The following is a 22,204-nucleotide window of genomic DNA, read 5'->3' on the forward strand; positions in this document are numbered from 1 at the left end:
GTTCTTTGTATTTTGGGTCAGTACTCTCTGGAATTAAACGCTGTTACCTGGCTTTTAAGACTGGTCTCGATCTACTTCATGCATAATTAATGAACTTACACCTCATTAATGAACTAGAGAGAGTGCAAAATTGATTTTGGCTGTAAAACATATAGGAATTTAGAAATTCCACTAACAATTGGTCCTTCGATCCCGGATCTAAATACCCCTCCCTGTTATCTGGAAGTAGTATGCTGAAAATCGTGCATGGACATGTTTTTGACTCGTTTTACTAAAGACGTGACCTCTGAATTGAGGTTAAAATTAAAACAGGCCTGCGTATTATCACAGAGGACAGAGAAGGTGACTAGATTCAAATGAACAATGCTTTCCCAGCCGGCAGCAGGTAAAGTAGCCTTTATTCTCGATTCTGGGGGGATTTGAGCTCTTTAATTGATGTCCTGAAATTTTCAGAATTCATCAATAATGGGAGCTTTGCTATTCCCACAGGGTTTGTATGACCATCATACACTGGGTTTTGTATAACCGATATACACTGGGTTTGTATGACCATCATACACTGGGTTTTGTAAAACCGATATACACTGAAGCAGGTTCGAAAATAACCTGCGGTAATGTGCACTACCGTAAATAAAATAAACTTAATCATGAGAGGCACACCCGCCCGAGATTAAGACGGGATATTAAATAGGTACTGGGGGATAGGACGGTGAGCTTGTACAAATACTGGGCATAGGGAGACTGCAAGAATGCGCAAGATAACTGGATTGGTCATTTGAATACTGTCACAGTATTGATCATCGTTCCGATTCAACTAATACTACGGGAAATATCCAAATAAGGAGGAGAGGGAATTTAAATCTAAAGAAATGAGATAAAAGCCATATCTATAGACAGGATAGTTCCATGTGAGAGGGGAGTCTAACAATTAGTGGCGTGAGATAATGATTATTAGCGTTCTTTAAAAGCCCTCTGTCACAACCGGAAAATAAGATATTAACTAGGGATTTACAAACCCTGGGCTTATAGTTGTAAGGTCAGACCTAATATCGGATTCAAAAGTCAAAGCTATTGAAGATTTCCATAAAAGAGACACAAACAGTCAGAAAAGGAAGGTAGAAATTCCTCAAAAGAAGTGTCGAAAAACTAGTAGGAGATTACCGTAATACGAGAACAAAGAGAATGGAAGGGAAGCAGCCAAAATCTGACTCAGACAAAGAACCTGAATGGAAGCTGATATTTAAAACCCTTCCTTGCTATATCCATAAATAGGACGATTTTCTGGGAATTCCCGGTGTCGAAGTTTTGGGACTACGGACAATTATAATAATAATGTTGAGAAAAATGGATAAGGTGAGTCAAAAGAAAAATACAAGATGGTTTGTTTGTGTTTGACTAAATATAACTGAACGTTTATTATGTGTTTTAGGAAAAAAAAGGCATTAAAAATAATGTAATATGCTATTTTGCCCAAAATGATCTGGTGGAATAATGTATTGAGATGGGAGTCGTATTTAAATAAATGTATCATAGAAGAGAAAGTCACCTAAAGTTAAATGTAGGGGATAACGGAGAGATACGATACAATTTCGGGCTATCCGGACATTATAGCTATTTATGAATCGACTGACATATGATAAATTTAGCCCAAAACATGGTACGTTTAAATGTTAGAGTATGGTAAGTTGAGAAGTTAGGTTGGTTATGCTTTGATGATTAGAATTTAAAACTGAACGCAATCTGAATAGGGAAAAATGCGTGCATTATAGCTTAGAGTCACTTTTCAAAAGCGGCCAGAAGTTCCAGATACATTTAATTTTAAAAAGGAGAAGTATCGTAAAGATACCACAGATTGCAACGGAAGTGCCAAGCACTAAATGGGCTAGTATCCTAAAAAAAACACTATCTATTTTCTCTGTTTTTCTTTACGGGGAAAAATAAAGTATTATCTTAAAGGGACAGTGCACGTCAATCACAGTGGTTTGAGTGTATGACAGTGGAAAAAATATTGTGGGATGACAATTTGAAGATAGAAAAATAAGTTACATGATACATCAAGAGATTTAAAACAAACGATGTGAAGGGATTATCAGAATTATTGGGTGTCGTTGTAGGAGTAAAAGTTTGGGTTAAGGTGATTTCCCTGTTCCCAGAGACAAGGTATTTTAACCTGTTGGAGCTAGGGCTGTTTACTGCCCCTACTGGAGGAATTTGGTGCCCTTATTAAACAGGATACATTTTTGTCAAAAGTTGCTAATATATGCATATAAAAAATATTATTGAATAGAAAACACTAAAGCTTCTAAAACCGTTTAAATTTTGTCTCTATGTAAAGCAGAACTGTCAGGGCATGCATTCTCCCAAAATCTCTCTTGTCATGGTAAAAGTTGGCCCAACTTTGACGTCATCGCAAACACCCTTCCCAAACAGTTACAGCTCTGGGAACAGTTCCTACGTGTTCAGCGCGATCCCTGCTTTCAATGGGGCTTCTCATTGTGAGAATCGCGCGCTCACAAGAGTTTGAGCGTGCCGAAAGCTCTCGGTCACGCGAAAAAACAGGTCACTTTTATGCGCGCTCTGGTCAAGTCCTGTCTTTTTTCCAATATCGATTGAACGGTGCCTGTGTTTCTGTTCGTCCTCACGATTGCTGTACACCTTTATAACATGTTAAAGCTTGATTATGAAGTTAGTTTGACAAATTTAGTCGACATATAATATGTAATTTCAACATTTTGGTGCGCATCCACTTGACTTTTGGCTACATTTCGACCGAAATGTGTAGTTTTTGAGAACCGAAAGACGCAGACTTGAAAATTAAACGCTGTTTTGGTAAGTATAATCCCTTCCAGGTCTTCTGATGGAACTACAGCAAAGGTAAGGGAATATTTATGTGGTAAATTTGGGTTTCTGTGGACTCCAAGATAGAGGAGCCAGAATGCTACTTTTGGAGCGCCGACTCCTAGTATAGCCTAGTGAACGCAACCTGTAACGTTAAAAATAAATGTAACACAGCGATTGCATTTAGAAGAAGTGTATCTTCCAATACATATGTAGAACATGCATATTTAGTCAAAGTTTATGATGTGTATTCCTTGTTAGCTGACGTTATCTGCCGGAGCTATCGTCATTTCTCCTGACATTTTAGTAGCATTTTTTGAACGATGCGTCATTGTAAACAGAGATTTATGGATATATATTGCAGATTATTGAAAAAAAATGAATGTACTATGTAACATGTTATATTACTGTCATCTGATGAAGATTTCAAAAGGTTAGTGAAATTATTTTTCTTTTAATCCTGCGTTTGTTGATTGCATATTTTTTCCTACTTGTCTATGCAAATGAGCTATGTCTGCGGTGGTGGTTTGACATAAATATGTGCTATGTTTTCGCCGTAGAACATTTTAGAAATCTGACTTGCTGGGTAGATAAACAACTTGTTTATCTTTCATTTGAGCTATTGGACTTGTTAATGTGTGGAGGTTAAATATTTTTTAGGAACATTTTTGCGTTCCATGCGCCACATTCCAGCTGAGGGTGTGGGGGGGGAGGTCCCAGCTGGGAACCGGTGTCCCCAACAGGTTTTAACCTCTTCAGTCGACCCTCTACTTTTTCGAACATTCTGTTAAAAATTGTGCAACATTTCAGAGCCCTGCTACTCATGCCAGGAATATAGTATATGCATATGATTAGTATGTGTGGATAGAAAACACTCAGATGTTTATAAAACTGGTTAAATCACGGCTGTGATTATATCCATCCGCCGCTTCAACCCATTGTTATGGGCGAAAGACATTAAATAGGGCTGAGGTTGCAGTACCTACACCTTCCACACGATGTCAACAGTCTTGTCATTTGCCAATTCTTTGTTTCTTGGTCAAACGAACAAGAGACAGGCTTTTTCTTCAGGTCTCTGACCGGATATTTTGGTTGAGAAATACACGGACAGTATTTCAAGACGGACCCCTATAGAAAACACTTCGTCTCGTGATTAATTTGATCGCTTATTAACGTTTACTAATACCTAAAGTTGCATTAAAAAAGTATTTCGAAGTGTTTTGTGAAAGTTTATTGTCGACTTTTTGAATTTAAAAAAATGACGTTACGTTATGAAACGCTATTTTTTCCGTTTATTACAGTCTTCATAGATCGATATCTAGGCTATATATGGACCGATTTAATAAAAAAAAGACCCAATAGTGATTATGGGACATCTAGGAGTGCCAACAAAGAAGATGGTCAAAGGTAATGAATGTTTTATATTTTATTTGTGCGGTTTGTGTAGCGCCGACTATGCTAATTATTTTGTTTACGTCCCCTGCGGGTCTTTTGGGGTGTTACATGCTATCAGATAATAGCTTCTCATGCTTTCGCCGAAAAGCATTTAAAAATCTGACTTGTTGCCTGGATTCACAACGAGTGTAGCTTTAATTCAATACCCTGCATGTGTATTTTAATGAACATTTGAGTTTTAACTAATACTATTAGCATTTAGCGTAGCGCATTTGCATTTCCAGAGCTCTAGATGGGACGCCTGCATGCCAGGTAGGAGCAAGAGGTTAAAGGTGAGTTTTTAATTAGACAAGTGAATAACGTATTGGGAATAGAGTTGTAATTAAAATACTAAGTCAAAGACGACGAGACAGCAAAATGGATTCTAAATGATAACAAAGAGACAATTACGATTTATGCCCATCAAAATGTTTTAAAATTAGCCAATTTAGAGATATTGGTTGGGGTGGTAAATTATAATTCAGGATTTGAACAGATGTGATAAATTAGGTTTGGTTAATCGAACAAGAATTATTTACAATTCATTTAAAGTCTCTACGAATGGGGCTGTGGTTGAGCGCTTGATGATGACGTCACTAGCGAGGCACTTTTGTCGTCAGGGACTAGGGATAAAGGGGCAAATTATTTGTCTGTTAGTGTGTATTGGTGTTTCGAGTAACTTCTCAGAAGTTTATATAAATTACAAAATACATTTTTAACAGTAATTTGAGAGTTGCCAGGATAGTCGGGAAAGATGCTAAAAACGATCAGCTAATACCTAGGTAGGCATCAAGGTTTGTGGAGTTGGTTTGGGTTGAACCATGTTAGAGAGGGAGAGACTGGATGTATGATTCGTAAAACATTGTGGTAATGGATTCCATGGTTGGGATTTCAGGGTTGATTGTTTACGTAACACCAGTGAATTTGAGCACTGTTTCCATTGTGTGGAACCATGTTAGGGTATTTAAAGTTTGAAAAGCAACCTCTGTAGTAAAACATCATTACATATGTTTCGGGAAACTAGCTAGGTTGAATTTGGTTCTTTGAGCTTTTCCCCTGATACATAAACATCTGTAACAGCGGCAAGTTGTTTTTCTTGAGGAACACGCAGATGGTGTTTTGTTTTATTGAGATTTAAACGTGAGTTTCTGAGTAATTTTGTCATCTGAAGCATTATAGTAGTGAGTTTTTGTATAGTTTGTTTTTTTGCTGATAAAAGTGGTTTGTTTATTGGTTACTGATGATTGGTTATTCTAGGAGTTGATTTAACTTAATTAAGCATTTGTTCTGGTGTGTTTAAGTAGGATTCTTCATACCGGGATGGATGGAATTTATCTAAAGGATGTGAGTTGAAGGAGCCAAGGGAAAACGCGTTTACATTTTTAGTAAATATCTGGTATTAGGATTTCTTACACTGAGAAATGTACGACATTTGCGGCAGAGGGGAAAAAGTAATACAATAATGTTATCGGGTTAATTGTATCTAAGGGTAGCATGTTCATTTAAGTAAACATATATATTGACGTTGTTTAAAACTTATGATTAATGATTTTAGATAACCTCTTGCGCCGAGCCATTCCGGATCCGGTATCGTGACTACAGCCTCAAGCTCATTACCATAACGCAACGTTAACGTTTTCTAAAAATCGCAAATGAAATGAAATAAATATGCCAGCTCTCAAGCTTAGCCTTTTCTTAACAACACTGTCATCTCAGATTTTCAAAATATGCTTTTGAACCATAGAAAATCAATAATTTGTGTAAGAGTGTTGATGGCTAGCTTAGCATTTAGCGTAGCATTTAGCACGCAACATATTCACAAAAACCAGCAAAGGAATAAAATAAAATAATTTACCTTTGAAGAACTTCAGATGTTTCAATGAGGAGACTCTCAGTTACATAGCAGATGTCCAGTTTTTCCTGAAAGATTCTTTCTGTAGGACAAATTGCTCCGTTTTGTTACTACGCATTTGGCTACCGAAACTAACCGAAAATTCAGTCACCTAAACGTCAAACTTTTTTCCGAATTAACTCCATAATATCGACCGAAACATGGCAAACCTTGTTTGAATCAATCCTCAAGGTGTTTTGTCAAATATCTCTTCATTGATATGCCGTTCGTGGAAGCATGGTTTTTCTCAGAATCCCATGGAAAAATACCAGCAGCTGAGTTTTGCGCACCAATTTCCACGCAGGACACCGTGCGGACACTTGGCAAATGTAGTCTATTATGGTCAATCTTCCAATGATATGCCTGCAAATACGTCACGATGCTCCAGACCCCTTGGGGAAATGATAGAAAGGGTAGGCTCATCCCTGTCGCATTCACAGCCATATAAGGAGATAATGAAAAACGTAGCCTCAGAAATCCTGTTCATTTCCTGGTTGCAGAAACATCTTGGTTTTGCTTGAAGCTTTTGTTCTAGGGCACTCACAGTGAAAATATTTGCAGTTCTGGAAACGTCAGAGTGTTTTCTTTCCAAAGCTATCAATTCCATGCATAGTCGAGCATCTTTTCGTGACAAAATATTGCACTTAAAACGAGCACGTCTTTTTATCCAAAAATGAAATACTGCCCCTAGAGTCTGAAGAGGTTAAAGGGGAATCATCATTAGGTTTAGTTTATAGTTCACTTTTGAGTTTCTGAATCGGAATTAGCATAGTGAATGCTAGTTAGGAGTGTTGTGTTTTTCTGGGAAAATTGATGTTTAAAGTGTCTCAATTTTAGATGTTTCCTGGGATTATAATCTGGGGGAGAATGAGGCCATAAACGACCAAATTAAAACAGGACTGCAAGTATATACACATAAAACCATTGTTAGGGCAATTGTTTTTAGTGCAAAGGTATTTTAAAGAGGCACAATCACATATGGAACATTATGAGTTTTAATTATACAAGTGAATTCTCTTTAAATTTGATGACCTATTGATCTTGTCATGACTGTCTTCTGAGGTCTGATCAGCCTGAGGGGAGAGTCATTTGTATGATGAATGTGGTCATATTGAGTTACTAGTTTTAAGGTAATTCATAGTAATGGAGTTTTGGTTGAGGGGTTAGAATTACTGTTTGAACCGCAAATGAGAAAGTGGTTCAGGATTCTGTTTTACAACATTAGCTGTGAAGTTTTTGAATGGGCTATTAGTGATTTGGTATTGTAACAGGGAGAAAGTCATATTTATCATTGAGAATAAATAAGGGAGGGATGGTAAAATAGATTAAGCCAATAGGGCAGGGAATTACATAGAAAAATAAGTTGCAGTTTTTAGTGGTGATAAATTGCTGTAGATAAGGTATTTCACACTTTGCAACACATATTAAATCCATGTTATTGTCAGATAGAATACCGAGGGTCCCCGAAGGAGAGGGCTTGTTTGTGTAGGAAGGATTTTTAATATGGTTAGCATTTATTAGAACTTGATTGATTATTATATGTTTTTAAATAGTATTACATTTAACAGGAATATAGGACATCTGTGATGATTTAGGATTATTGTTAGGATTAAGATAGATTGATTAAGGAAATGTAAGGACTTTAGAGAAAAGCCGCTCATAGACATGTTTTTTTCTAATAATCAATGATTTTAGATAAAGCCAAACAGTTAGACATGTAGTTCAAATTTGGAAACATGAGAAACAGAGCTACAGACAGATAGGGGAAAAGGCATACAGAAGAGCCCTCCCCCGCACTGCAGAGACCTTGAAGGTTGGAGAGCAGAGAGGAGAAGTTTTAGAAGGGGAGCCAGGACGAGCAAAGATAACATAATGTGTAGATAACTGTTACTGAGTGGAGACAAAAGCGAGAATTGGACATGTGGAAAATGAAAGGGGCGCTCCTAAATAATAATGCCAGAACAGAAGGATAATATACTAATCTTACCTAAGTCATTATTTAGAGTAGGTAAGGTTGTTACCTGGGCAGAGCCAGGTAACAAAGGGGGGATGGGTAAATAGTGTTCTAGAATAGGATGTGACCTACGGGATAATTAACTAATACATTTTTTAGCTAATAAACAGAAGAAATGAGAAACTGTTTGTTAACCAAACCTGTATGTCCAAGATTTTATGCACTACAGGTGAACTAGGGGACCATACCAAGGACTCCTGGTGACAGCTAGCTGAAAGAGCTACCCAGATTCATATCGCACTGCGGGAGGGTAAGGCACAATTACACTGTTGAACAATAACAGAGTTCGAGAGGAGAACTGGAATTAACAGAATTCTGGGGGACATCTCTCAAGTGAAAAATACCTTACCTGTCCTTTCCTCACTGTTGTTGTTCATAGAAGTGAAGATGTGTCTGGCTCTTGCTAAGCGATGTGTTCTAGGGGAGAGGGTGGGGCTTCACATGGAAGCTGTTCGTCTGAGCTGTCTTATCGTGGGTGACATATTCCTGATACAGCACATCCTACTCGAGTATGCGGAGAGTGGTAATTTGACCCATGGGTTAGACGGTGAGGATTTTGTTCCAAATTAGAAGAGATACCGGTGCAGGTTCCCATATTGATCGTGGACACAGGTCATAGCTCATTGGGAGAGAGGGCTATATGAATCCACTCACCCAGTATGGAAGAAGGTAGAGTAGAGTGGCATAAAAATACGCTTAACCCTTTAAATAGAAATGAAGGAGGACCAAGGGTTGTGGTAGGGAGATGACCAGGTCTTGGTCGACACCCTAGTACGGTTCTGGGTAGAGGAGTTTGGGTCGTTATGGTAAAGCTGTTCACGAAAGCAGGAATGCCAGATAATGACAGTTGTATCGATTTGCACTATTTAAATCCCCAGGTTCCTCCCTTTACAGTATCCAGAGGAGATTATTACTGTTTGGCCCGGTATAGTACCCATGAAAATATGTGGGAGAAGTTAGTACTTGTAATAGAACAGAGAATGTTACCACTAAAAAGACCCTGTTGGATTTGAGAGGAAGATGGGCCAGGGCTGACATCTAGTGGTTGTGTGGGGGAACAATTCTATTAACAACAGATTGGGTGGGGTCATGTGCGTTGGGGATGTCTTTTACACTCATTCAGACACCAGGACATGAAGTTATCTAAACGGGAAAAGAGAAGCACTCCATCTGGGTCATTTCATGACAAGGTATACATTGATAACATTGGGGTTCCAGGGGAGGTGCCAGATGAGTCAAAGCAAGAAATCCGATCCTAGCAGGATTAGAGTTAAGCATTTCCGGGGCTCTACTCTCACAAGAACGTGGACTGGATTAATTATATTTATGATAATCAACAGCGCTTTAACAGGTATACCAGAGGTGTTATTAAAGGTTTTGTAGAACAGACTGAAGCAACCAGCTGGAAGGCCTGACAGAATAGAATTGCATTAGATATGTTAATGACTGAAAAGGGAGAAGTATGCATGATAATCAGGACCATGTTTGTGCTTACATCCCAAATAACACAGCTCTGGACGAATGAGTGCCCGAAGCCTCAGCTGGTTTGGCCACCCTGGCTCACGGGTTGGCAGAAACTCTGGGGTGGATACTTCTCTGAACTAGATTGGGTTGACAGTGTGTATGGAAAAATGTTGTGTTATGGGCTACCATCACGGACGTGGTTGATTGCGTGTATGTATGAAAGTTATTATTTCCAGGACTCTGGAGTAATCTATGACAATAGATGATGCGGTGTGGGACGATTCCAGGTTCTGACCCGTGGAGGACTGAATGCCTGGCTACAGGACAAGTAGACAAATCTGGATCTTTCATCATTGGGGAATTTATGTTTGATGAGACTAGTGTTGAGGATAGAATTAGATTAATATTGAAACAAAGTACAGACTTTTTTAACCTCTTGCTCCTACCTGACACGCAGGCGTCCCATCTAGACATCTGGAAATGCAAATGCGCTACGCTAAATGCTAATAGTACTAGTTAAAACTCAAACGTTCATTAAAATACACATGCAGGGTATTGAATTAAAGCTACACTCGTTGTGAATCCAGGCAACAAGTCAGATTTTTTAAATGCTTTTCGGCGAAAGCGTGAGAAGCTATTATCTGATAGCATGTAACACCCCAAAAGACCCGCAGGGGACGTAAACAAAATAATTAGCATAGTCGTCGCTACACAAACCGCACAAATAAAATATAAAACATTGATTACCTTTGACCATCTTTGTTGGCACTCCTAGATGTCCCATTAATCACTATTGGGTCTTTTTTTCAATTAAATCGGTCCATATATAGCCTAGATATCGATCTATGAAGACTGTGTGATAAACGGAAAAAATAGGGTCTTATAACATAACGTCATTTTTTTAAATTCAAAAAGTCGACGATAAACTTTCACAAAACACTTCAAAATACTTTTGTAATGCAACTTTAGGTATTAGTAAACGTTAATAAGCGATCAAATTGATCACGAGGCTGTCCGTCTGGAAATAATGTCCGGGTAAATCTCAACCAAAATATCCGGTCGGAGGATGGAACAAATGGCTTGTCTCTTCTTCGTTTGACCAAGAAACAAAGCCTAGGCAAATGACAAGATTGTTGACATCGTGTCAAAGCTGTGGGTATTGCAACCTCAGCCCCATTTATTGTGGTTCGCCTTTATCAATGGGTTGAAGTGGCGGATGGATATATATTTCCATTTTCAGTGATCAGATTTTCCTGCGCTTTGATGAAACTCACGTTCTGTTACAGTCACAGCCGTGATTTAACCAGTCTTATAAACGTCTGAGTGTTTTCTATCCACACATAATCATATACTATATTCCTGGCATGAGCAGCAGGGCGCTGAAATGTTGCGCGATTTTTAACAGAATGTTCGTAAAAGTAGGGGGTAGGAGTAACAGGTTAATGAAGATTGTAACGAAAATCCTGAAAGAAGAGTTATGATTCTGATGTAGGTTTAAAAACAGTTGGAGTTAAGGTTAGATTTGATTATGATGGGTGGATGTGTAATCCGGCTAGCTCAGTACAGCATGGGTTGGCATGGCTCTGTCATGTCAAATGCCCTCTGGTAAAGTATCATGTTTTATGTTTCCTTCTTTCCACTCCTCTCCTCTTTTGACCTCACCCTCTCACCTTCCCCCCCTACTCACAAGGCAGGCAATACGCTCGACCTCATCTTTACTAGATGCTGTTTTTCCACTAACCTCATTGCAATTCCCCTCCAAGTCTCCGACCACTACCTTGTATCCTTTTCCCTCTCGCTCTCATCCAACACTTCCCACACTGCCCCTACTCGGATGGTATCGCGCCGTCCCAACCTTCGCTCTCTCTCCCCCGCTACTCTCTCCTCTTCCATCCTATCATCTCTTCCCTCTGCTCAAACCTTCTCCAACCTATCTCCTGATTCTGCCTCCTCAACCCTCCTCTCCTCCCTTTCTGCATCCTTTGACTCTCTATGTCCCCTATCTTCCAGGCAGGCTCGGTCCTCCCCTCCCGCTCCGTGGCTTGACGACTCATTGCGAGCTCACAGAACAGGGCTCCGGGCAGCCGAGCGGAAATGGAGGAAAACTCGCCTCCCTGCGGACCTGGCATCCTTTCACTCCCTCCTCTCTACATTTTCCTCCTCTGTCTCTGCTGCTAAAGCCACTTTCTACCACTCTAAATTCCAAGCATCTGCCTCTAACCCTAGGAAGCTCTTTGCCACCTTCTCCTCCCTCCTGAATCCTCCTCCCCCTCCCCCCTCCTCTCTCTCTGCAGATGACTTCGTCAACCATTTTGAAAAGAAGGTCGACGACATCCGATCCTCGTTGCTAAGTCAAACGACACCGCTGGTTCTGCTCACAGTGCCCTACCCTGTGCTTTGACCTCTTTCTCCCCTCTCTCTCCAGATGAAATCTCGCGTCTTGTGACGGCCGGCCGCCCAACAACCTGCCCGCTTGACCCTATCCCCTCCTCTCTTCTCCAGACCATTTCCGGAGACCTTCTCCCTTACCTCACCTCGCTCATCAACTTATCCCTGACCGCTGGCTACGTCCCTTCCGTCTTCAAGAGAGCGAGAGTTGCACCCCTTCTGAAAAAACCTACACTCGATCCCTCCGATGTCAACAACTACAGACCAGTATCCCTTCTTTCTTTTCTCTCCAAAACTCTTGAACGTGCCGTCCTTGGTCAGCTCTCCCGCTATCTCTCTCAGAATGACCTTCTTGATCCAAATCAGTCAGGTTTCAAGACTAGTCATTCAACTGAGACTGCTCTTCTCTGTATCACGGAGGCGCTCCGCACCGCTAAAGCTAACTCTCTCTCCTCTGCTCTCATCCTTCTAGATCTATCGGCTGCTTTCGATACTGTGAACCATCAGATCCTCCTCTCGACCCTCTCCGAGTTGGGCATCTCCGGCGTGGCCCACGCTTGGATTGCGTCCTACCTGACAGGTCGCTCCTACCAGGTGGCGTGGCGAGAATCTGTCTCCTCACCATGCGCTCTCACCACTGGTGTCCCCCAGGGCTCTGTTCTAGGCCCTCTCCTATTCTCGCTATACACCAAGTCACTTGGCTCTGTCATAACCTCACATGGTCTCTCCTATCAGTGCTATGCAGACGACACACAATTAATCTTCTCCTTTCCCCCTTCTGATGACCAGGTGGCGAATCGCATCTCTGCATGTCTGGCAGACATATCAGTGTGGATGACGGATCACCACCTCAAGCTGAACTTCGGCAAGACGGAGCTGCTCTTCCTCCCGGGGAAGGACTGCCCGTTCCATGATAAATATATGCAAATAATATATGCCATTTAGCAGACGCTTTTATCCAAAGCGACTTACAATCATGTGTGCATACATTCTATGTATGGGTGGTCCCGGGGATCGAACCCACTACCCTGGCGTTACAAGCACCATGCTCTACCAACTGAGCTACAGAAGGACCATGATCTCGCCATCACGGTTGACAACTCCATTGTGTCCTCCTCCCAGAGCGCTAAGAACCTTGGCGTGATCCTGGACAACAAACTGTCGTTCTCAACTAACATCAAGGCGGTGGCCCGTTCCTGTAGGTTCATGCTCTACAACATCCGCAGAGTACGACCCTGCCTCACACAGGAAGCGGCGCAGGTCCTAATCCAGGCACTTGTCATCTCCCGTCTGGATTACTGCAACTCGCTGTTGGCTGGGCTCCCTGCCTGTGCCATTAAACCCCTACAACTCATCCAGAACGCCGCAGCCCGTCTAGTGTTCAACCTTCCCAAGTTCTCTCACGTCACCCCGCTCCTCCGCTCTCTCCACTGGCTTCCAGTTGAAGCTCGCATCCGCTACAAGATCATGGTGCTTGCCTACGGAGCTGTGAGGGGAACGGCACCTCAGTACCTCCAGGCTCTGATCAGGCCCTACACCCAAATAAGGGCACTGCGTTCATCCACCTCTGGCCTGCTCGCCTCCCTACCACTGAGGAAGTACAGTTCCCGCTCAGCTCAGCCAAAACTGTTCGCTGCTCTGGCTCCCCAATGGTGGAACAAACTCCCTCACGACGCCAGGACAGCGGAGTCAATCACCACCTTCCGGAGACACCTGAAACCCCACCTCTTTAAGGAATACCTAGGATAGGATAAAGTAATCCTTCTCACCCCCCTTAAAATATGTAGATGCACTATTGTAAAGTGGCTGTTCCACTGGATGTCATAAGGTGAATGCACCAATTTGTAAGTCGCTCTGGATAAGAGCGTCTGCTAAATGACTTAAATGTAATGTAAATGTAATGTTTTAGGAGTGTGGTGGTGGAGTGACTTTGGTGGATGTGTAACCCGGCTAGCTCAGTAAAGCATGGGTTGGCATGGCTCTGTCATGTCAAATGCCCTCTGGTAAAGTATCATGTTTTAGGAGTGTGGTGGTGGAGTGACTTTGGTGGATGTGTAACCCGGCTAGCTCAGTACAGCATGGTTTGGCATGGCTCTGTCATGTCAAATGCCCTCTGCTAAAGTATCATGTTTTAGGAGTGTGGTGGTGGAGTGAGCTTCAGCACAGGGTTCCATGTTGCTTATTGTTTTTTCTTGCTCTTAAAATGTAGATCCTGGTTATTGGACTAACACATTGCGGCACTCCCATACGTTTTTCACATTCTTATTTTGGGGTTTAATTTCAAGGATCTGGTCCTGGTGCAGGTTCTTTCCCATGGCTGGGCCGCTTCTTAATGTGAACATGGAAATGCGTCTCGTACTGCGGATTACTTTTAGGCTCGTCTCCCACCTCTCTCTCGCTCTCTCTCGCTGTCTGCTTCAGCTCTGTAGCTATCACTGTTGCCAAGAATCTCTGTCTCCCTTTCTCCACGTTTCACTCCAAAATTTCACACACATTTTCACTCTTTCAGTTTGTATTAGCCGACATTCTGACACTCGCCCTCATTCATAGATGGTTCCCGCAGACGTCTCAAACTATGTGTTCGTAACCTTCACAGCCTTGCTATATTCTGGATGCACCAATTTGTAAGTCGCTCTGGATAAGAGCGTCTGCTAAATGACTTAAATGTAAATGTAATGAAGAGTCAGATAAACATTTATAATAATGTTGGATGTGTCTATTCATATGATAATCTGATAAACCTTAATAAGCTTCGTTATTAGTAGGTTAATATGTTAAAACTAGATGTAGATTTGAATGTATATTTCATCAAAGGGAGGATTGTTTGAGGAAATTATAGTTGAAATGATTAATGTATACATTTAAATTAGAACCAATTATACTATTATGGGATGAAATATCGGTTCTTAGTTAAGCTGTTACTGAAAATGTAAGAAAAATGAATTAATTGTCTGTACTTTGTAGGTTTAAGGGAGAAGGCTGATGCATCTTTGACAGATTAGAATAGTCCTTGATATTCCATTAGTGGAGAAAAGTATCTTTTAGACAGTTTGGAATGTAGTTTTATGAGGCGAGTAGAAGAAGGTCTCCAGACCTAAAGACACTGCGCTATTGTGGGGATCGGAGAGAGTGTGAGAAACTGATGTCATTTTATGTTCTCTTTAAAATGTAATGTTCCTTGTATTTTGGGTCAGTACTCTGGAATTAAACGCTGTTACCTGGCTTTTAAGACTGGTCTCGATCTACTTCATGCATAATTAATTAACTTACACCTCATTAATGAACTAGAGAATGCGAAATTGATTTTGGCTATAAAACAGGAATTTAGAAATTCCACTGACACTAGGTTAAAGAACTGGGCTGCACTGGCCCAGGTTAACTGGTGCCAGCTTGATTAGATTTAGGGCTGTGACTTTAAACAACCAAGCTGATCACTGCTGGACACTGAAAGTTTAGCTAGTGCATGGACAAGCTGTAGTCATACATGGGGAATTACCACCATAAATCCATCCTTCATACAAATGTTTTCACTACAAAACAGACCCTTCAGCCCTTGAAATGCTAGCAAGTCAGTTAGAAGATGGCAAGTGAATTCCTACTAGTTCATATTGAACATTAGCCAGAGCCTATCATTTTTTTCTGGTTTGCTAGGTGGTGAATGCCATGGCAAGCAAGGAATTAAGCTAGCAACACTAAGCATTAAATAGTGAACATTAGCAAGCTAAATAGATGGATCAGTCATGCCACATAGCAGGAATTTGGGGTAAAGTTAGAACATGGTAAATTACTCAGGTCAACATCTTGCTAGCTACATTAATGACTCCAGCTCACCGCATTGTCTACCTACAGTAGCATCATGGCAATCTAATTTCTGGAGGCAATGGAAATAACATTTGAGTTGACCCCACCCTGGGTTGACTTCAAAGTGCCAATGTTAACAGGGATTTAAAGTGTTACCATTAGAATTCACTTGGGGTATAACCCCCAAACCAAATGAAGCCACATCAGGACAAGCTACAGAGATTTTAAAGATTATATTTATTAAGACATTTACACTCAATACTCTTGGCAGCATTGTCACTTCATTAGTTCCTACAGAGAGAGGAAGAAAAAGTTAGCTCAGTTTGAAATGTAACACCATACTAGTTGTCATTGTACGTCATAAAATTGTGTTGCGTGACTGGTGTGGGCCTAAAGGTTAATTTGCCAGTTGCCTTAAGCTGGCAGGCATTTCTCCCAGGAGTCACTCCTGTTTTGGAGGTTGAAGGTATAATGGGTAGGCTGAAATAGTGTGGACAGAGTCAGGATTAAATTTCTCCACTTTTTAGATGCATGACACCAAGTATTGAACACTTACTTTACAGGGACTCTAGTCAAGATGGTGCCAAATCCTGGCGAGTCTGCTTCAAACCGCCGATACGCAAACAGCTTGTAAAGGCCACTCAGTGGATAGACACACCGCACAGTCACCCTAACGAGAGAACAATTGAACATATGTATACATTAAAGCCACCAGTGCCTTTAGTGAGAGTTAATGACTGATAAATATTTATTGTACTTGGTTTCAACCAATGAGACAGTATATTATTAGTGAAGTCATGTACACAAAGGCAGTATACCTGGTTGAGACTGGTGCTTCCACTGATTGGCTTGTATGCTCAACGGTGATCTCATTTTCATAGGTAAGGTGCTGGTAATCAAACTGCAACACAAGAGGTCAAAACAAACCTGAATTTATTAATTCAACCATTAACCTGTTGAAAGCCATGTCTAAACGCTTACGGTTGTTCTTTTGTTAGCCCTCATGAGAAATCAAGAGAGTTTAAGTCTTAATATTAATTTAAGTAGTTGGCCTGTATGCGGAAAGTTCCTGAGTTAAACCAGGGTTTCCCCAAAACTCAGTCCTGGGGCACATACTTTGCCCTGGCATTACAGATTCAAATACCAACTCTGCAAGCTTTGAATCAACTGTGTAGCACTGGAGTTTTAATTATTTTCAGTACCAGGGGCCCTAGAATAAAGTTGTGAACACAGAGTTTAGGCACATTAATCACTTGGACCGTCTATGCACATTCTGGTAATCAAATTATTTGGCCAGATTAGGATATGGGGCAAAACAGGTTAAATTAGGGGGTTTCAGCAGAGTCCTTTGGTAAGGACTCTAACCGAAACCCCAGAACTAAAACCCACAGCTGACCAAAATTTAGCAAGATTTTAGTTGTTGGTTAACATGGAAGAATGCTGGAAAATCCATTTCAAATACCGATCACTCGTGGAGCCCGATTGCATTTATGACTAATTCTATGGGTTGGACAGTACTATACCTGGACCCTGGTTCCACAGGTGTCAAGTCTAAAGCTAAAGAGAACCCTGGTGTCATCCATCTCTTGAGGCCTGCAGTTGGAGTCCAGGAGGGAGGATCTGATGGGTTCAGATCCAGGGATGGCCAAAATCACAGACACCACTGTCATCACACCTTCAGTGGAACACACTGGAGAGAGGAAGGCCTGTTAGTGCTCATCGACCCTATAAAAGCGTCACCAGGCAAAAGCAAGCGACGCTGCAGGTTAATATCTGACCAACTAGTAGTTACCTATGACCTCAGTGGTCTGGAATAGACACGCTTTGGCCAAGGAGCTCTTGACCTCCAAGGTCTTCGGAGCTCTTGAGAGAATTTCAAAAGTGCCACGGAACTGCTTCAAATTGATGTCCTAGGAAGAAAAAAAGAGCAGGTACACTTTAATTATAACTCCTACTTTATCCAACGACGAGTCAGTTTAAGCACTTGACCAATGAGCATCTCACCTTATAAGTGTAGCCAACAGAGAAGAGGGGCACTTCCAGGGTCAGACTCTTGCTGTCATTCCGCATAACGTAGCCCCGCTTGGCTGCCAGATTTGTGGTCAGAATGTGAGGGCCAACACCCACCTCCCACAGGTAGTCAAACGGCTTATGGTCCATCTGGAATCTGATGCTTTTCTCGTTGCAGACGCCTTTGAAGACCGGAGGAACTGACGAAGAGAAGATCAGCCCAATAGTGACACGACGTTAGGGGTAAACTTGGGAAAGTGTATCGTGGTTGGTTACTGGGCTGCGTCAAGCCATCGTGCAGCCCAGGTCTCATAGTTGAAGGTTGAAGTCAACTTACAGACATCATTGAACTGAGCCACGACTGAGGCCAGGTAGAAGTACGGCTCCGCCTGAGGCAGGATGACCAACGTGTAGTTGATGTCCAACGAGTATTCGAGAAGCCCCTCTGTAGGGTACTATGGACAGGAACACATCACCAATTAAGAAACAGTACAAAAGCCTTCAATTCACCTCTTAAAACCATAGGAGAAAGTTCAGGCCAGGAACACCCTCTTCTCCAATGTTGAGGAAAAGCTGAGACCACAGTAGCTAATATCATTGCATCATTACCAGCTTGTGAATAACGGCATCAAATGGCACCCTGAGAATGTAGGCATGTAGGGTACTATTGGGCTGGGGGACCATGGTTATGACGAGGCCACTTTTATTCGCCTCTAGTATGGTGAATTTGTGACCATTGAGCTTCACAGCCACCAGGTCAACATCGTAGGAGAGGTTCCCCAGGTAAACAGTAAACACACGATCCTCAAGGACTGTTTCTGTGGTGGGAGAAGAACAGGGTCATTAGCAATCATGACCATGAGCTGAAGATCCACTTGAATTAGCTAGTAGAACTCCTTACGGTTAATGATGGAGAGGTGCTGGATCAGAAGGGGTGTGTTCATGGGCCTGTGGAGGCGGAGTCTGGTCTCCACACCACTGTCATCCATGAAGATTTGTTCATAGTAGAGACGGACCACATAGAACTCATGGTACATGTTGTCCATCACAAGGCTCTGGAAGAGTTGAAACCGTTATGAAGCATCTGCCATTAGGTTATATGGTACAAAGTAGAATATTCAAGGTGTACAGAGGACATGAGTGAATGAAGCCATTTGCAGCTTCTCTACATCAGAATAAAAGGTAAGAGTCTCCATGTGAAGTGTCAGATGACGGCCTGGTACGCTACTGACTTTTCTGTATCCTCCGGCAGCATTGAAGGGGATGCTGATCTGGACAGTGGTGTCACTTATATCCAGGCTGTAGCCTCGCTCTGCTGTGATGGGCTCATCCAGGAGCTGACCATCCACCCCCATTGAGATCTTGATGCTCTCCAACCCAGAGAGGCCAGAGACCAGCGGGGACAGCAGAGTGGGGTCTGCCAGACCAGCCCCGCCCCATCATACATTCCTTCATCTGGAAAGAGGTTATACATAGAAAGGTTAAGACTGATGAACACTCCCTGGTTTAGTGATCAGGTGCAGGTGAAAATAGTCACTAGAGCCATCAATTGTTTAGCCCATCTAGCCCTTTGAACCTTGAATGGTCAGGGCTGATAGGTCACTGAAACTTACCAGTGCTGCAAGCAACCACCAAGTTCACCATGATGACCATCCATCTCTGCCTGGAGACTAGTATCAGATAGACCACCTCAACCAACGTACCATTCACCTGGAATTAGATAATGATTTGGTACCTGCCAACAATACAGTATGAAGAAGACTGAAAAGCTATGTAAATAAATCTAGTATTCCAGCCTAAAAAAGTTCAATTTTAAGAGTTCCTACAGGAAAGCAAGACCCTACCCATCAAGGCATTTAATGTAATTTGAGATGGGAAAGCCTTGTGCCAGCATTGAGACATAACCAAGATACCTGCATCCATTTAAATCCTCACCATGGTTACAGACCCCATGACAGACCCTGGCGTGTAGGGTGAACGGAACACTAGCCTCCCCTGGGTGAGGTAGAACACGTAGCCCAGCTCCCGAGCCTCTGAAGGGGACATGGGAGTCAGCTGCTGCCCCTCCTGCTGGAACATCACCTGCCAGGTAGACATGGCAGAGCTGTGGGCCTGATTAGGAACAAGAGACAGGGCATGCATGGTGTTATTGGGGACAAATTGGTGGAGCTCATCTAATTGAGAATTTGACAAATAGCCTTTAGCTTACTTTAGCAAGGGCAGCAGACCAGGCATCTGCTGTTGTACCAGGTAGATCAGACACGTCACCCCTCACCGACACCTACAGGGGAATATAACAGACCATACTCCTATAAAAAGGTTAAGGATAATCTAGGCCAGCATCCGCACAAATACAACCCTGGATGCACAGTCTAGAGCCATGTATTAGTACCTCCATATAGTTCTCCTCACAGCTGACTTCTCTGGGGGACCAGGGTAGAGGGAGGGAGCAGGTTGCAGTCACAGTGTAGGTGGCTTCCACTCCATTCGCATCAATTGTGATCAAGTTAAAGTTAAAAGTGAACACCTCATCATCCTAAGATACAAAACAAGACCTTCAACTGAGATACCTGGTAGTAATTTAACTTTTAAGATTTGCAAAAGTGTTTAAAAACACTTCTAGCTTTGAAAAGATCATCGCGTGTGGTGATATGAACCTGGTTGTCAGTGTGGCAGGAGAAGTAGGAGGCTCTGAGTTCAGCAAGGCCAGGCAGAGGGAGGATACTGAACATGTAGCCACACTCTGACCCATACTGCTTAGTGATGGGGTGAACACCATCAGCATCTAGATAGGGGTAAAAAATTGGGTCATATCAAATGATTTGAATATGCTCAAGTCCAATACTAAATAAAAATCAGTTTATTCTTAAGTGGTCCAACAGGCACAGTGAGACTGCAATATACTGCAGTCGTGCTGTCAGCACCAGCTACCAAACCCTGGCCAAGACGTGTTAAGATGCCAAGTTCATGAGCTGACCAAACCTGGTTTCAGGCCCATTTTGCAGCAGAATTAAGGTTAAATGCCTACTTACCAACCGCTTCAAAGCGAGGTTCGTTCCCAGCAAATGAGAGTTGGGTTGTTACCAACAGGTATCGATCCCGGCATACAGTCTCAATGGCCCCTATATAGACACACACAAGGTGAGAAACTAAAGGGTGGAAACTAATTGATTCTGACCAACAATTCATACCAGTGTTCTACAGCTTGTATGAAGGCTAATCGGAATCAATTTAAGTTTCTTACCTCTTGGAAGGTCAGAACATCTTACACTAGGCCATACAGACAGGAGTACAAATACTCTGTAAGAAAAACAATAGCAGAGGTCAATAAAGGTTGCCAGCATCAAAACACTTATTCAAAACATTTAAGCCAACCACCAAACTTACCCCACCCAACAGCCAAAAGCCATTGCTCCGTTGTGAACCGAGTGTCTAACCCTAGCCAGGAACAGCTAGTAAACTACACCTGCTAGTTAACACAACATCAACTATCACGGACTGACAATATCCCAGTAAAAGCAACAGTGGATAAGTACCATGTTCTCTGGCACTTTTATATGGGGGTGGTGCTGTGATTGAGGTAATTAATTAGCTAATTGGGTCACATGGTTGGTCATCTTGCCAGAGCCTAGGGGCACAGCTAAATAGTCTGAAATGGATTCATTTACATTTACATTTAAGTCATTTACTCTCCTCATCTCTTCTCCTTCCCCCTTTCTGAGGATGTGTTTTCCATCTCCACTGAATAACAATATAAACGGGTCATGTAAAGTGTTGGTTCCATGTTTCATGAGCAGAAATAAAAGATCCCAGACATTTTCCATAGGAACAAAAATCTTATTTCTATCAAACTTTGTGCACAAATTTGTTTACATTCCTGTTAGTGAGCATTTCTCCTTTGCCAAGATAATCCATCCACTTGACAGCTGTGGCATATCAAGAAGCTGATTAAACAGCATGATCATTACACAGGTACACCTTGTGCTGGGGACAATGAAAGGCCACTCTAAAATTTGTCACACAACACAATGCCACAGATATCTCAAGTTTTGAAGGTGAGTGCAATTGGCATGCTGACTGCAAGAATGTCCACCAGAGCTGTTGCCAGAAAATTGAATGTTCCTTTCTCTAACATAAGCCGCATCCATCCGGCCTCACAACCACAGACCATGAGTAAGGCGTTGTGTGGGCGAGTGGTTCGCTGATGTTAACGTTGTGAACCGAGTGCCCATGGTGGCGGTGGGGTTATGGTATGGGCGGCATAAGCTATGGACAATGAACACAATTGCATTTTATCTATGGCAATTTGACCCCACTCCGGGATCCTGTCCTTCTAGGCAGAGTTTCAAAGGAAAAGCCATATC

General features: G+C 42.1%; 1 pseudogene across 1 annotated transcript; it reads right to left on the reverse strand.

Annotated features, from left to right (window-relative positions):
• Positions 1–16,048: 16,048 nt before the first annotated feature.
• Positions 16,049–21,363, reverse strand: LOC124014506 (annotated as a pseudogene). The gene is made up of 18 exons (XR_006835031.1): positions 21,228–21,363; positions 21,085–21,140; positions 20,873–20,962; positions 20,498–20,625; positions 20,233–20,376; positions 20,050–20,121; positions 19,776–19,952; positions 19,454–19,550; positions 19,073–19,295; positions 18,742–18,895; positions 18,450–18,658; positions 18,178–18,295; positions 17,835–18,040; positions 17,623–17,740; positions 17,354–17,520; positions 16,649–16,731; positions 16,387–16,500; positions 16,049–16,121 (listed from the first exon to the last, which is right to left on the reverse strand). The product of XR_006835031.1 is annotated as an uncharacterized LOC124014506 (transcript).
• Positions 21,364–22,204: the final 841 nt, after the last annotated feature.

The sequence above is a fragment of the Oncorhynchus gorbuscha genome, linkage group LG25, assembly GCF_021184085.1.
Source record: "Oncorhynchus gorbuscha isolate QuinsamMale2020 ecotype Even-year linkage group LG25, OgorEven_v1.0, whole genome shotgun sequence".
Taxonomy (NCBI): domain Eukaryota; kingdom Metazoa; phylum Chordata; class Actinopteri; order Salmoniformes; family Salmonidae; genus Oncorhynchus; species Oncorhynchus gorbuscha.